The sequence below is a fragment of the Leopardus geoffroyi genome, chromosome A1 (assembly GCF_018350155.1).
Source record: "Leopardus geoffroyi isolate Oge1 chromosome A1, O.geoffroyi_Oge1_pat1.0, whole genome shotgun sequence".
Classification (NCBI taxonomy): Eukaryota; Metazoa; Chordata; class Mammalia; order Carnivora; family Felidae; genus Leopardus; species Leopardus geoffroyi.
The window spans coordinates 91,548,673-91,564,672 of NC_059326.1; the positions used below are offsets into that span (position 1 = coordinate 91,548,673).

Sequence of the window (16,000 nt, forward strand, 5' to 3'; positions counted from 1 at the left end):
CCCCTTTGGGGTGCACCTCTGGGGAGTGACACCCCACCTTTTCCAGTTTGGCTTTTGGCCCCTCCTACACCAGATGCCCTCTGGTGCTTAGCTTCCGGGCCTTGGCCCCGTCTCCCCTGCCTGGCTCCAAATGGCCTTGCAGACTCTGCCCTATCAGTGCGCCCCGTGGACTCTGCAAACGAGGCCATCTTTCTTGATGGCAGCAGGTGGAGGCTGAGTGAAGATAGGAACGGTTTCACATGTTGTTCAGTGTAATAAATCGGTGTCCAAGGAGCAGCGTGACTGAATTATATCTGAACCCCCCAAACTGCCATTTATCAACCCTGATGTCCAGGCAGCAGGGACACATGGCTGAGGGAACAGTGCATTGCAGCTCTGAGTCTGAACCCACATTTTGGGGTTCCAGCCCTTTGTGGCCAGCCTGACCGCCTCCGTATCGCTGGCCCCCAAGCTCAGGAATGGAAAGACCCTATGGCACACTCACCGGCTGGTCCTTCAGTAGAGAGTGCGGTCAACCCACCTTAAGCCATAGCCTTGGAACAGGGAAAGAGGTGCTGTCACCAATGGAGGCGTGGAAACTCCACGCCTGCGCCAGGACTCCTTTTATTGCGAGTGACGGTACCTAAGTCCACCTGGCGGAAGCATCAGAAGGAGCTGACTGGGCTTTGGGGCGATCTGGATTCAGGGACAGCTGACATCTTCCCCGTAAGTGTGCCTGTCTCCCCATCTCAGCTTCATTCTCCGCTGGGCTCTTCCCCTGGGAGTGGTGAAGGCACCTCCCTGCTCCAGGCCCACATCTACCAGCTGTGCGGCCCCAGAAGGATCCCACGAGGCCTTGGCACTGGTCCAGCCACAGACACATGGCGCCCAAACCTGTCACTGTAGCCGAGAGGATGTGGGTCTTTCCTTGGCCAGGCCTGAGTCTTATGCCCAACCCTTGGGGTCAGGGGACAGGATCAGCCCCACCAAACCCATATAGGTGTGGCAAAGGGGTGGCTCTCCAGGGGGAACTTGGGATGCTAGAAGGAACAGGGAGAGATGCTAGGAAGCAAACCCCACAGGTGTGGACACCAGGACTCACACTCATCTCTGCCTTTCCTTCTCATCCCCAGCCCCCAGCCCAGAACCTGTCCTCGTCCCTCTCTTCTCAAGGTCCTCGCACTCTCCCCTCCTCCAGGAAGCCATCTCTGATTACTCCAGTCCTGTCTGCATTCTTTCCTTCCCAGAACTCCCTGGACACTCAGCTTCTTTCACCCTGCCCAGACAGTGTTTATATCCTCAGGCTGTTACCATCTTCAACTTTGTATGCATGTGGGTCTTTGTCCCACATGTATAGTGAGGTCTTTTTCTATACAGATGAAGCTTTTCCTGTGAGTTTTGGACCCTTCATCATTTTCCCTTTTGCACTGATTTTATCAGGCAAAGTCTTGAGGCTACTGTTGTAGCCTGTCCTTATTTGCCATGTGAGCGTAGCCAAGTTATTCATCCTTGCTGTTCCTCAGTTTCTTTGTCTTTGCATTGGGGAGAAGAACACTTACCTTAAAAAATTACACAGATTAGGGGTGCCTGGGTGGCTCAGTTGGTTAAGCGTCTGACCTGGGCTCAGGTCCTGATCTCACTGCTTGTGAGTTCAGGCCCTGAGTCGGGCTCTGTGCTGACAGCTCGGAGCCCGGAGCCTGCTTCATATTCTGTGTCTCCCTCTCTCTCTGCCCCTCCCCTGCTTGCTCTTTCTCTCTCTCTTTCTTTCTCTCTGAAAAATAAACACTAAAAAAAAAAAAAAAAAAAAAAAGAATTACACAGATTAAACAGGAGTGTGCATGGGAAGTGGAGTCCAGCAGAGAACTGGGCTCACAAATGGCTGGTAAATGAGTGAGTGAATGAATGAATCACTCAGTCCATTGTTGAGGCACACTGCCTGTAGGACCCTAGACAAGGAACTCTATGAAAAAAGAAAAATCCTGTTGTTTTTTTTTTTTGTGGTGTTGGGGAGACCTCACCATAAACAGGGCAAGAACCAGCCACTGCCCACCTGCCTTAGGCCAGGCTGTTCTAGAAGCTGGGGCAGATCTGCAGAAGAATCAGCAGGTGTGGTCAGGTGGCTCCATCTGGCAGGGAAGAGGAGGCTGGTAAGGGCCAGGAGCTGGTCAGGTCAAGGCTTAGCCATTACCAGGATGTCTGCCCTACCTGTGCTGGACAGCGGACATCTATCCCCCCTCATTGGTGACAGCACCTCTTTCCCTGTTCCAAGGCTATGGCTTAGGGTGGGTTGACCGCACTCTCTAGTGATAAGCACATGACCGGGTCAGCCTCCAAAGAGGCAGATTCTAGGCTTTTCTTAGGACTTTTGAAAAAGTGAAGGTCTCTTTCCACTGGGGTTGCAAAGCTGGTATAATGTAAGCCCAGAGCTTCTGGGCCCTCCTGCCATGAATGAATTCAACTCAGAGGAACCAGAGCTGAGAGATGGGGAAGGACAGTCCTGATGACAGTGGTGTAATTGGAGCACCCGGATGTAGCTATACTTGAATCTACTCAAGGGAGGCAGTGCATTCTCTCTATTAAGTTAATGTGATCTGGTTCTGAGCTTTTTAAAAAAAAAACAAACATTTTTTTAATGTTTATTTTTGAGAGAGACAGAGCGCGAGCAGGGTAGGGGTAGAGAAAGGGGGAGACACAGAATTCAAAGCAGGCTCCAGGCTTTGAGCTGTCAGCACAGAGCCCAATGCAGGGCTCGAACTCACAAACCATGAGATCATGACTTGAGCTGAAGTTGGATGCTTAACTGACTGAGCCACCCAGGTATCCCTGATCTTTGAAGATTAAAAATCCTGACTGATCTAGTGCCCTACTGGAAGCAGCCATTCCCCGGAGATTCTAACCACATTACATAGACCTAATTTCTCTGCTGATGCTTATTCCCACGGGTGTTTGCATTTTCGAGGTCCTTCTTGGAGGTCACCCAAATAAACTGCCCCAGATGGGAGAGGTTCTCAGGAAATCACCATGGCAGTGAGTGAAAGCCGTGTTCACGATCCATGTACCAGAACCTGTCCCACCCTCAGAAACAGCACCGTGTCATGTTATGGTCCCAGTCACAGGGACATCAGAATCTAGAATGTGTGTTGACTGCACGGAGAAGAGTTTCCTGCCCATTGTTCATCATTTCAGATCTCATTAGGTTCCTCTGGCTACGTCTGTTTGTATTTCACACTCACTGTTGGTTCGGTCATGGAAATAATTACATGCACCGATAAAGCGTGGCAGAAATGAAAGAAAATGATATAAAGCACCCACCCTAATGCCTCCATGGACACAGAGGATGACAATTTCTGTCCGTGGTTAAACAGGAACAGAGCTTTGGAGCTGCTCTTCCTTGGCCCGTTCTAGTGACACATCTTTAACGCTGGGCCACATGGATTTCTTGGAACCTGTCCACATCTTGGAGTTTTTTGTTTGTTTTTTTCCAATTCAGTTCTGAGCTTAGATAGGAGCTGTGCAAGAGACATAGAAAATAGGGCTGGGGGCACACAGCTCATTAGTGAAACTGTCTCTGTGCTCAGTGCCCAAGGGTTCAAGATGGACCTTCTTTCCCAGACAGTGGCAGGGTGAGGGGATCTGTGTGGAGACAAAAGCATAAGAGAAAGCATGCTGTTTGTCATAGGTAACCAGCAGTCTCTGGAAGCTGACTCTGGTCCCTGGACAGTTCCCGTTATGAGTGCTCAGTGCCTGCCTGGATTACCATTTGTGGTACTGGCACATGTCGTCAGACTGCCTGAGGATCACAGGCACCCCCCTCAGCTGCCATCTAGCCCTCCGACACTGCCCCCTGGTCCTCAGATAAAAGCTCATCACTTACCCTTGGGTACCTTCTTCCTCAAAAGACTTGTGGACACAGCTCATGGGCTGAGGGTGGCTGTGTCCCTTGCTGAACCACTTGGGTTAGGGTCTGTCTGTGCAGACCATCTCCTGCCTGCACAGGGAAGGTGGTGAGGCCTTTCCCAGCCCTGGGGTAGACTGCTTGAGACCACACTATTGTCCCTGTTAAAACGCATTCTGACTGGAGGGGTGCCTGGGTGGCTCAGTCGGTTAAGCATCTGACTCTCGATTTGGGCTCAGGTCATGATCTCCCAGTTTGTGAGATCAAGACCCACCTCGGGCTCTGTGCTGGTGGCACAGAACCTGCTTGGGATTCTCTGTCTCCCTCTTTCTCTCTGCCCCTCCCTGCACGTGCTCACATGCGTGCTCTCTCTCTCTCTCTCTCTAAAATAAATCAATAAACATTAAAAATTTTAAAACAAAAGTTCTGACTGGAATTCATGTGAGCTGAATCCATGTACCTTAATTTGAGAGGTGGGGAGAAACTTTTCTATGGTTGGTTGTCTTTCAGGGGCAGTCACTTGCCTGGTTAGTTTTTCCCATTCTCTCTCCTGCCCCCAGATTACAGAAACCAAACATCCAGGTCATGTTTCCAAATGTCATTTCATAAACTGAAAACACATTTTAGGTCTCCAAGGGCAAAAAGACGCCTTCATTTAGTTAACTCTAAATGTTTTTAATGTTTATACAATCCAAAGTCATGTAGCTCTCTCCCTTTTTAAGCAAACTAGGAGAATTGTTACTTTGCTAAGGCTTCCCATTTTTTAAAAAATTCTTTTATTGTGGTAAAATATATTTTCCATCATAACCATTTTTAAGGGTACGATTCAGTGGCATTAATTACATTTATGATGTTGTGCAACTGTTTCCACCGTCTACTTCCAAAACTTTTTCACACCCAAAGTAGAAACTTTGTGACCCACTTCTGCCACCCGCCAGCCCCTGGTGACCTCTAATCTACTTTGGGTCTCTATGAACTTGCCTAGCCTAGATATTTCCTGTTGGGGCACCTGGGTGGCTCTGTTGGTTAAGCATCTGACTTTTGGTTTCAGCTCAGATCAAGATCTCATGGTTCCTGAGTTCGAGCCTTCCCGCCCCCAACCCCCATCAGGCTTTACTGACAGCACAGAGCCTGCCTGAGGTTTCTCTCCTTCTCTCTCTGCCCCTCTTCCACGTGCATTCTCTCTCTCTCTCTCTCTCTCTCTCTCTGTCTCAAAAAAAATAGATATTTCATATGAATTGAATCTTACATCATATAGCTTTTTGTGTCCAATGTCTTTTACTTAGCACATTTGAATATGAATCAGTACATCATTGCTTTTTATGACTGAATTAATATTCCATTGTATGTATATCCCACACTTTGTATACCCATTCCATTGATGTACATTTTAATCTCCTCATTCTTTTTTTTAAAAATTTTTTTTATGTTTATTTATTTTTGAGACAGAGACAGAGCATGAACGGGTGAGGGTCAGAGAGAGAGGGAGACACAGAATCCGAAGCAGGCTCCAGGCTCTTGAGCTGTCAGCACAGAGCCCAACATGGGGCTCACGGACTGTGAGATCATGACCTGAGCCGAAGTTGGATGCCCAACCAACTGAGCCACCCAGGCGCTCCTCTCATTCTTTTTTTTTAAGTTTACTTATCTATTTTGAGAGAAACAGAGAAAGCACAAGTGGGGGAGGGGCAGGGAGAGAGAGAGACAGAGACAGAGGGAGAGAGAGAGCACCCCAGGCCGGCTCTGCACTGACAGTGCAGAGCCCGAGGTGGGGCTCGAACTCACGAACCTCATGATCATGACCTGAGCCAAAACCAATATTCAGAGGCTTAATCAACTGAGCCACACAGGTGCCCCTGAACCTCCTCATTCTTAAATTTTGGTCTTAAATAGTTTGAAGGAGTAAATTTAATCTTTACATTTTATTCCTATAAAGTCTTCATTTCATAATACTGCGGGGACAGTTGGGTAGCACAAAGTAGAGCTAACATTCATTAGCCAGATTCTGTGCTAGCAGCATGCACACAGTATCATCTTAGGTACTCCTCACAAACATGGTATGAAATAGGCATTATCACCCCCTTTTGCAGATGAGAACACTGAATCTTGAGAGGATAGGGGACTTGCCCACAGTCACATGGCTAAGTGTGGCTGAACTGAGCTTTGAATCCTGGTCCACTTAATTCCCAAATCCACGCATTCCCATTCTGTCTATTCTCTCTCATTAATCATGGAGACAAAACTGGTTTATGCTGCTTTGTTCACATTTAGAGATGTGTCACAGATGCCTCCTTCCCAAGTATGTCAACAGAGCAACTCTGAGCTGTGGTCCAGAATAACCCAGGTTTCTCTTTTGTCCTTAGTGTATCCCATATCAACTCTCCAGTGGTGAGGGAGAGTATGTAGGAGTCATGTGAGTGCCTGTTGGGGAGTTTGGAAGAAGCCTTTGAGTAACTGATAGATCTGTCTGCTTTGCAACTGGGGAACTAGTAACCAGCTACCTTCATGGAGCCTTCTGCTCTGGCAGCAAAATTGGGGACTGTCCAGCCTTGTTGGTCACACATCCTTTCCCTCTCTCCCTTCCTTCTGACCATCCATCCATCCATCTGACCATCTGACATCCAGCCAACTGTCCATGAATCCACATCTGCATCCATCCACCAGTCCATCCACACATTCATATATCTACTCATCTATCCATCCATCCATCCATCTGTCTGCCCACCCATCCGTCTATCCATCCATCCACCCACCCACCTGTCCATTCATCCCTCCATCCATCCCTCCATCCATCCATCCATCCATCCATCTGTCCATCTACCCACCCACCTGTCCATTCATCCTTCCATCTGTCCATCCTTCCATCTGTCCATCCCTCCATCTGTCCATCCATCCATCCAACCATCCATTCATCCATCCATCTGCCCGTCTGCCCACCCATCCATCCATCCATCCATCCACCCACCCACCCACCCACCAACCCACCCACCCACGTGTCCATCCATCCTTCCATCTCTCCATCCCTGCATCTGTCCATCCATCCATCCACCCACCCACCCACCGACCCACCCACCCACGTGTCCATCCATCCTTCCATCTGTCCATCCCTGCATCTGTCCATCCATCCATCCATCCATCCATCCATCCATCCATCCATCCACCTATCTATCCATCTATCCACCCACCTGTCCATTCATCCCTCCATCTGTCCATCCATCCATCCATCCACCCACCCATGCATCAACCCACCCACCCACCTGTCCATCCATCCTTCCATCTGTCCATCCCTGCATCTGTCCATCCATCCATCCATCCATCCACCCACCTGTCCATTCATCCCTCCATCTGTCCATCCATCCACCCACCCACGCACCAACCCACCCACCCACCTGTCCATCCATCCTTCCATCTGTCCATCCCTGCATCTGTCCATCCATCCATCCACCCATCCACCTATCCATCCATCCACCACCCACCTGTCCATTCATTCTTCCATCTATCCATCCCTCCATCTGTCCATCCATCCATCCATCCATCCAACCATCCATTCATCCATCCATCTGCCCACCCATCCATCCATCTGCCCACCCACCTGTCCATTCATCCTTCCATCTGTCCATCCCTCCATCTGTCATCCATCCATCCATCCATCCATCCATCCATCCATCCAACCAACCAACCATCCATCTAGACAGTATTTGTGGTAGGCCTGGTGGATGCTACTTCCTGTGCTAGGCTCTGGGACATAGTGGGGGACAGTAGCAATGACTAGTGAGATAAATATCCTTCAATAGAGAATGGATCCAACCAGTATAATGTGTTAAAAGTCAGGAAACTCTGTTCCAAAATCCTGATACCTGGCTTCTCTTGGGAAATCTGGGCCAGGCAGCGCAGAGACCAGCTTGCCACGTGGCAGTGCTGCCAGAGCTGTGCTGCACTAAGCAGAGGATTTGCCTTTAGCTCACCAGTCTACAGCTCCCCACTGTCTGGCACACATTGTGTGCCTGGCCTAGGAGGCCTTTGAGTCTGTGCCCCCAGCTCGAGCTGTTTGCAGTAGCCGCTGGCTGGCCTCACATTCTGCCCCCAGCTTGAGGCCTGGGCTTTGTTCTGACACATTTCTGTCCTTGAACTCCCAGTTTCCTCATCTACATATTGACTGTTAGGGATCGGGGGGAGTGGGAGCAAAGATGATAAAGGAACTGAAAAAGGTCTGCAGACTGCATGTGCTGTTCTAAAGGAGGGGTTGCTGTCACTGAAAGCCTGAAACAAGAGAGAGCAAGTCGGGGCCTTGTCAATAGGGTGGGTGTTGACTTTAACAGACCCTCCTTTGAGTTGAGGTGAACCACTTATTTGTGTCCTTCCTTCACTCTGCTTAAGTGGTAGCCGTGTGGGCCTGTTTGTCCTCCCAGTGCCCGTGTCTAGACAGGCCTCAGGGAGCATTCTGACCCTTCCCATTGTGTCTTTGATGCTGGGATGCTGGCAATGTACACTCCTCTCCCACCAGTCAGGGGTTCGGGATTGCTTTCGTCCATGCATCCATCCATACAGCTAATCTCTATGACACGCCTATTTGCAAGGCACCATTCTAGACACTGGGGATATGATAGTGCAATAAGGAATATATGACTGAGACATCTTGCCATGTCTGGCTGGACACTTCTGGCTGTTCCTTGACTGGAGGGATGGATGGGAGGATGGGTGTGGTTGTTACAGTTCTCCACCGACTAGAGTCTCTGTCCCAGCTGGGCCCTGGCTGAGGGCCCAGACACAGCCCATCATGGCCTCCAGGAGTCATGAGCTTTGACGAGGGTGCGCACCCACTGGAGCCCTGCCCAGAGGCGCATCTGTCTACCATAATGGACACTTTCCATGCTTGCAGCCTGGGGCTTTTCAGCTTTGTATACAGGAGGACCCACTTCGCCAGTTACTGACAGCACATCACACATCCTCATTCTTTTATTTAACTGCTAATTATTTAGCTCCAGGATAAGTATGAGATGCAGGGAGACCTGGTGGGGAAGGCGGGCATAGTCCACCTCCCCATGGAGTATCTGGGGAGTTGGGGGGAGACTGGGAGGGATGCCCAATCCGGGCCTGAGGAGTCAGGATGCTTCCAAAGGGAAATGACACCTAGGGTAAGGGTAAGTGGACAGTGAGAGAGCACCTGGGCATTCCAGGAACTAAGGGTTGGTTGAAGATGGTTAGAAAGTAGAGTTTGTACATAAGTGTGTGTGTGAGGGGGGGTGGTATGAGGGTTAGCGGGAGATGGGCAGGAAGGCCAAGCATGAGTCTGGAAGGAGGGTCCTTTGACATTTAGATCATTTAGTCCTCGTACAACATGGTCAGGAGTCTGAACTTCTCCTAAGAGCCAGGAAGTTACCTGGGGAGGTTTCAGCCAGGGCATGCCTTGTGAGCACTTGGGCATTTTAGTTGGACAACAATGGATTTGAGGGGCCTGACCTCAGGCGGGGCAGCGGGGGGGGGGGGGGGGGGGGATGAGGGAGGAGCCTGCTCAGCTCAGGTGAGAGGAGTAGGTAGTAAATGATTCTTGAGTACAGGTGTTCAGGATCAGGACTGCTGGGGGCTTGGGTTTTATTGGCTAGGGGAGGGAGAGGAGGGCAGGGGAAGTCTCTGGGGTGCTGGGTGCCTGTGAGGAGCAGCTTGGGTCAACGGGATCGGCCAGGTGGAACAGGATGGTGGTGGTGCCCAGGATGCTGTTAGGGATTTGGTTCTGAGGCTCACGATGGACCATGACCGAAGCCCGGGAGGAGGTGAGATCCTGAAGAATCCACAGAGAGTCAGTGAATCCCGGTCAAGTGCAAGGTGCTGAGAAGGGGCCAGCAGAGGAGGCTGCAGATGGGACAGCATGGGGAGGAAAGCCGGCCATGTATGTGGGATGGAGTCCTCGGGGGAGCCAGTCATCAGGGGCAGGTGACACCGAGCAGTAAAACTTGGATTTGGACTTAAACCTTGGTGCGTGTTGTTTGTGGGGAGCTGAGTGAGGAATGGGTGGGAGGTGGGGAGGAAAGGAAGAGCTGAGGCGGAGTGGGCAGCTTCTGGAAGGGGCACAGGGTGCTGGGAGGTGCTCAAGAGGGAGGAGCCGTGAGTGTGTATGACAGCTGAGCTGAGGAGCCAGACCGGATGGCTAAGAGGAGTATGGTCTGGGTGTCCTGAAGACGCAGGAGGAGGTGGGGCGCAAGCCCACAGGGGAGGACAGGAGGGAGTCAGGAGGCTGAGAGTTACTCCCTTGCTTTTGGTTGTTCAGTGAAGGCGGTGTGGTGGGGGCAGTGGGGAGGCAGGCTCAGAGCCAGCAGGAGCTGGAATCCAGGCGCTGAGGGCCCTGGGAGATTTGTGGGTCTGCATGGCCTTTCCTCATCACCCCTTCCCTGCTGAGGCTGGTTAGGCCCCCACTCCCCCTGAAACCTCCACATCAGTCCTGGACCCGTGTGGTTCCTAGGCAGACACTGGCCCAAGGACAGGCTCACAGCAGGTGCTCGCGGGGTCCTGGTCGCGCCCCCACTAAGGTGAGCAGATTGCAGAAGGAGCCTGCGCGGGCACGGAGGCTGGGGTTGGGGGGCTGCAGCAGGTGGGGCGTGAAGGGGAGCAGAAGAGGCCCAGGGCAATGTGGCTTCCAGAGGAAAAGTCCCCTGGAGCAGATGTCCCTGGGAGGGCTGGCTGGGAGCTGAGCCCGGCCTGCCCTCCACCACATCTGCATCTCAGCTGCCTCCAAGAGGCTCATATAGCACATGGCTCTTGGGCGTCCATTGGAACAGGCAGCAACTTTCTTCTGCGTGGAAAAGTTTTTGCTTCAAAGACAGTGATTTTATTTTCATTAGACTCGGGATGGGGGGAGGGATAGTTCTAAAAATTAGAACCTTGGCAGAAAACCCAAATGGGACTAGGTCCCTTCGCTCAGCTTTGTTCCTACGTATTAAGCCAAGCTCTGAAAATGCTGGCTTAATTTGAATTTACAGCCAGGGATTGTGCATTTGTGTGGGAGAGTAACCTGTGCTCTGTGAGCAACTAGGATTCAGACTGGGAGGCAACCCGTCCGTAAACTGGGGTGTTTTTCCTCCCATACATGTCAGTTATAAGTGCAGATTGTCTGTGCTGGCCCAGATCCCTGAATTCCCAAAGTGTCCTCTTCCTGTGTCACTGGGAGCAGTGGGCTATTGTGTTGGCCTCCCTGCTGGGCTGTGAGCCCCAGGTCGATTCCTGTCTGTGACCTCAGGATGTGGCACCAAGTAGGGTGATAAATCTTGTATTTGATTGATTGATTGATTTAAATGTTGGTTTACTTTTGAGAGAGAGGAGGGGAGGGACAGAGATAGGGAGACACAGAATCTGAAGCAGGCTCCCGGCTCTGAGCGATCAGCACAGAGCCCGATACGGGGCTCAAACCCACGAACCGTGAGTGCTGAGGGATCTTGAATCAATGGGTTGTTGGATGAGCTAATGAATGCAGTGAAGAGGGAATATCTGACTCCTTGCAGAGAGCCACGGGCTCCAGGGTCTGTTTCATGCCGACTTGGACCCTCTCAATCCAAGCCATGTGCTGTGACCAGAACAGTCTTCCCAGTGAAACTCCGTCTTCAAAATCTCCGGATCTTGTTCTCAGAACATGTAAGTGGCTCCATTCAGCATCAGGTCTAAATGGCTCAGCCTAGCGTGCCTCTGGGGCCTCCATGCCAGCCAGGGTGGCCTCCTCCCTGCCCTCCAGACACACATCTGCTTACCCTCCCTCTGCAGCTTTATCCCTGGGTCCTTGAACCCAGAGCACCCTCCCTTAGGCTAGAATTGAGGGTACAGGCCGTGGATTAAAGTTGCCTGGCTTCAGATTGTAAAGTGGTGCAGATGCAACAGGAAACGGTGTGCATTCCCCAGGTGCTTCAGCAGTTCTGCTTCCAGGTCCACACCCAGAAGAGTTAAAAGCAAGGTCTGGAAAAAACATCTGTACACCCAAGTTCTTAGCAGCGTTACTCAACAGTAGCCAAAAGGTGGAAGCAACCCAAGTGTCCAATCAGTGGATGAATGGATAAACAAAATGTGGTCTGTCCCTGCAGTGGATTCGATTCACCCTGAAAATGAAAAGATGTTCTGACACGTGCTAGAACATGGATGAAGCTTAAGTGAAATAGCCAGTCACAAAAGGACAAATAGCGTACGATTCCACGTGTTTGAAGTACCCTACGGTAGTCAAGGTCCTAGAGACAGAGTGGAATGGTGGTTCTCGGGGGCTGCAGGGTGAGGGGAAGGGGGAGTTCTTACTGAACAGGTACAGTGTCAGTTTTGCAAGATGGAAAGATTCTGGACGGATGGTGGGGATGGCTGTACAACAATATGGATGTAACTTCATGCCGCTAAACTGTTCACTGATGAATGGTTAAGATGATTCCGTTTTATGCTATGTGTATGTCACTGTGATTAAAGAAAATAATTTCAGAAAGAGCGGAGGATGGTTGAAAAGGTAAAAAGGTAATTCAGAGAGAGACGCCAAGAGAAGGACTCCCCCTGCCAGTGCTGACTTTGAAGATTGAGAGAGGGGCCACAAGCCAAGGAATGCAGTGGCTTCTGGAAGCTGGGATGGGCCCTGATTTTACAGCCAGCAAGAAAACGGGGACCTCAGTGTGACAACAGGACCTGAATTCTGCCGACACTGCAAATGAGCAGGAGACAGATTCTCCTTCAGGGCCTCTACAGCCTGCCCACACCTTGATTTTACTCTGATGGGGTGCATACTGGACTTCTGACTAACAGAACACTTAGGATAATTCATGTGTGTGGTTTCAAGTGACTGAAAAAAAAAAAGACTGGGTTTGAATCCCAGCTCTTTCTCTTTCCAGCCGTGTGGCCTTAGGCAAGTTTTTGTTGTTGTTGTTGTTGTTTTTTTAAGTTTGGTTACTTCTTTTGAATGAGAGAGAGAGGGGGGCAGACAGAGAGAGAATCCCAATCTCTGACTGACAGCACAGAGCCCAATGCAGGGTTCGAACTCACGAACCATGAGATCATGACCTGAGCCAAAATCATGAGTCGGATGCCCAATCGACTGAGCCACCCAGGTGCCCCCTTGGAGAAGTTTCTTAAGCTCCAGCTGTCAATTGGGTATCTCCACACCTCCTCGTGGACTGTAGGGAGATGCGAATGTGTTAATCATCAGTGTTTAGCGTGGTGCCTGGCATCACAGTTTGAGTGCCCCACACACGTTGGTGTCGTTACTGCCTTTCCCACCACAGTGGTCATTCTCCCCTGGCCTCTATCACGTGCTACCATCCTGTGGGGTCCCCTTCCATCCGTCATACCCTCTGGAACAAGGCAGTTTACCACTCAGTGACTCCTGTCTTTTTTCTCTCATCTGTCCCTCTGGCGCACACTGGTCCCCTCCAGCGCGAGCTCCGGAAACACAGTCTCCTCTTTCTTCACCCCCCAGTGTAAAACCGGGCATGGGTAAAGGTCCGTGTGGCGTGATGCAGTGAGTGCCGACCTGCACGGTCAGACCCGGGCTCTGCCTCCTACAGACAGTGTGACCCTCGAAACCTCCAGCACCCGGCAGATGACAGTGGATGAGAAGATACATGTGGTCACAACGAGAAAGAGAGGGCGCAGAGTTGATGTTAGCGCCGTGGGATTGGGTCACAGGTACTCAGTGAGTTGGACGATGGAAGCCCCCGAGAGCCTGCTGGGTCTGTGGTGAAGTGGGGAGGCAGGGGTCTCCTTCTGCACCACTTGCTCAGACAGAGCCTGCACAGGGCTGCTGACGTTCCCGGCACGTGGCAGCTCCTCTTCTGGACCTTTCCACCGATCCCTTCTCCCTGGCACTCTGTGGACATAGGTGCCTCTTCCCCACTGGACAGGGGCTGTGTTAATTCACCACAGGCACCTGCCCCAGCAGGAAACACCCAGTCGGGAAAGGGCCATGAATGATACTCTCTTTCTCAGACTGGATACCGTATATATGGTACGTGTATATCTAGATTTAGATAGACAGATTTTTCCTCTCAAAACAGAATCACACAGTAAATATTATGGTTTAAAATAGCTCGGTATTCCGTGACCATTCCTTTACGTGATTAACTATACATCCACAACTTCATGAGTGCTAAGATTCCACTGCGGATGTGTGCCAAAATTTATTTAAATGGTCTTCTACTGTTGGATACCTAGGCTGTTTCCAGGTTTCTGCCTCTATTATTTATAAGCAGTGAGCAGCCCTGTACACACACATTTTCTCTTCTACTTAATTTTCTTCTGACAGAGTCCCAGAAGTGGATTTGCTGGGTCAAATGATACGCACATTTTTTTTTTTAATTTTTTTTTTTTAATTTTTTTTTTCAACGTTTATTTATTTTTGGGACAGAGAGAGACAGAGCATGAACGGGGGAGGGGCAGAGAGAGAGGGAGACACAGAATTGGAAACAGGCTCCAGGCTCTGAGCCATCAGCCCAGAGCCCGACGCGGGGCTCAAACTCACGGACCGCAAGATCGTGACCTGGCTGAAGTCGGACGCTTAACTGACTGCGCCACCCAGGCGCCCCGATACGCACATTTTTAAAGCTTCAGTTACACATCGTGGTTTTCAAATTGCCTTCTCAAAAGGTAGTATCAATAGAGACTCCCACTAGGAATGTACAAGAGCGTCCATTCTTATCTAGCAATGAGTGCTATCAATGAAAAAATGTTTAATTCTTAGCTTTAAAAATTGATAGCATGAGGAGCACCTGGGTGGCTCAGTTGGTTAAGTGTCCAACTTTGGATCGGATCATGATCTCATGGTTTGTGAGTTTGAGCCCCGTGTCGGGCACTGTGCTGACAGCTCAGAGCCTGGAGCCTGCTTCTGATTCTGTGTCTCCCTCTCTCTCTGCCCCTCCCCGCTCATGCTCTGTCTCTCTCTCAAAAATAAACATTAAAAAAGTAAATAAAAATAAAAACTGATAGCATGTAACTGAAATCTGAGATGAGAACCCATATTAATCATTGCCATGTTCTAGAAATGTTCAAAATTACCACATTTCTCCCAATGAGGAAAGCAAGCTGTATCCCCATTTTGTAGATGGAGGAGGCTCAGGAGCTGGTCAAGGGTAATGGAAGGTTGGGGTCACTGCAGATCGAGGGACCCATGGGTCACCGGTGAGGGTGACCGGGCCCCACTCCCTGCTCCTACAACCACAGAAGGGAAGTGAACTGGGGCTCCCTATGAGCTGTGTGCTAAGGATAGGGTTGGTACGTGGGCTAAAGACTATTTTAATGATCTCCTATCCCACTGGCAATCTGCAAATAAAGTCTTATTTCAGTGCAGGCTGGGGATGAATGAATGACAGCTTGCAGCTACAGATTATAAATGAACATCTTCTCTTTCAAGGTGGTCATTTCCAGCCTTGGGGCTTCCTTTGCTGTTGCTGCTGAGAGCTTCTTAGTGCTGAGAACTTAGTTATTAATTTAAATGTCACAGAGCATCTGGGTGGCTCGGTTGAGTGTCCAACTTTGGCTCAGGTCATGATCTCACTGTTCGTGAGCTCACTGCTGTCAGCACAGAGTCTGCTTTGGATCCTCTATCCCCTTCTCTCTGCTCCTATCCCTGCTCATGTCTCTCTCCAAAGTAAGTAAACATTAAAAAAAAAAATAGGGGCGCCTGGGTGGCTCAGTTGGTGGGGTGTCCAACTTCGGCTCAGGTCATGATCTTATCGTTTGTGGGTTCGAGCCCCACGTCGGGCTCTGTGCTGATAGCTCAGAGCCTGAAGCCTGCTTCAGATTCTGTGTCTGTCTCTGCCCCTTCCCCACTTGTGCTCTCTGTCTCTTGAATAAATGTTAAAAAAAATTTTTTTTAAATGTCACGTAACTGTCAGGTCCCACATAATGGCAGAATGGGTGAACCTACTAGGAAAATGGACTTGGGTCTGTTCCTAAGTCATCCCAGGCTGATATCCAAATCTACTTCTAGTGTCACTTAAAAGCTTTCTTTTTAATTTAATGAAATGTTGGCAAAATGAAAAATTGGGGGAAAAATGAGTACAGGAAATTAAACCCAATTATATCATTTAAAGTATGATTTCTCATTTTTTGTTCCTTCTTCTCAATTCTTGTTTACATACTAGTTATAATCAGTAGCATATGTTATTTTGTGTATTTTCT

At 50.0% G+C, this 16,000-nt stretch overlaps 1 protein-coding gene across 10 annotated transcripts in view; it reads left to right on the forward strand.

Moving 5' to 3' along the window:
- The window catches only part of COL23A1 (collagen type XXIII alpha 1 chain), a 357,789-nt gene that overhangs the window by 49,599 nt on the left and 292,190 nt on the right, over positions 1-16,000 (forward strand). The window lies entirely within an intron of this gene.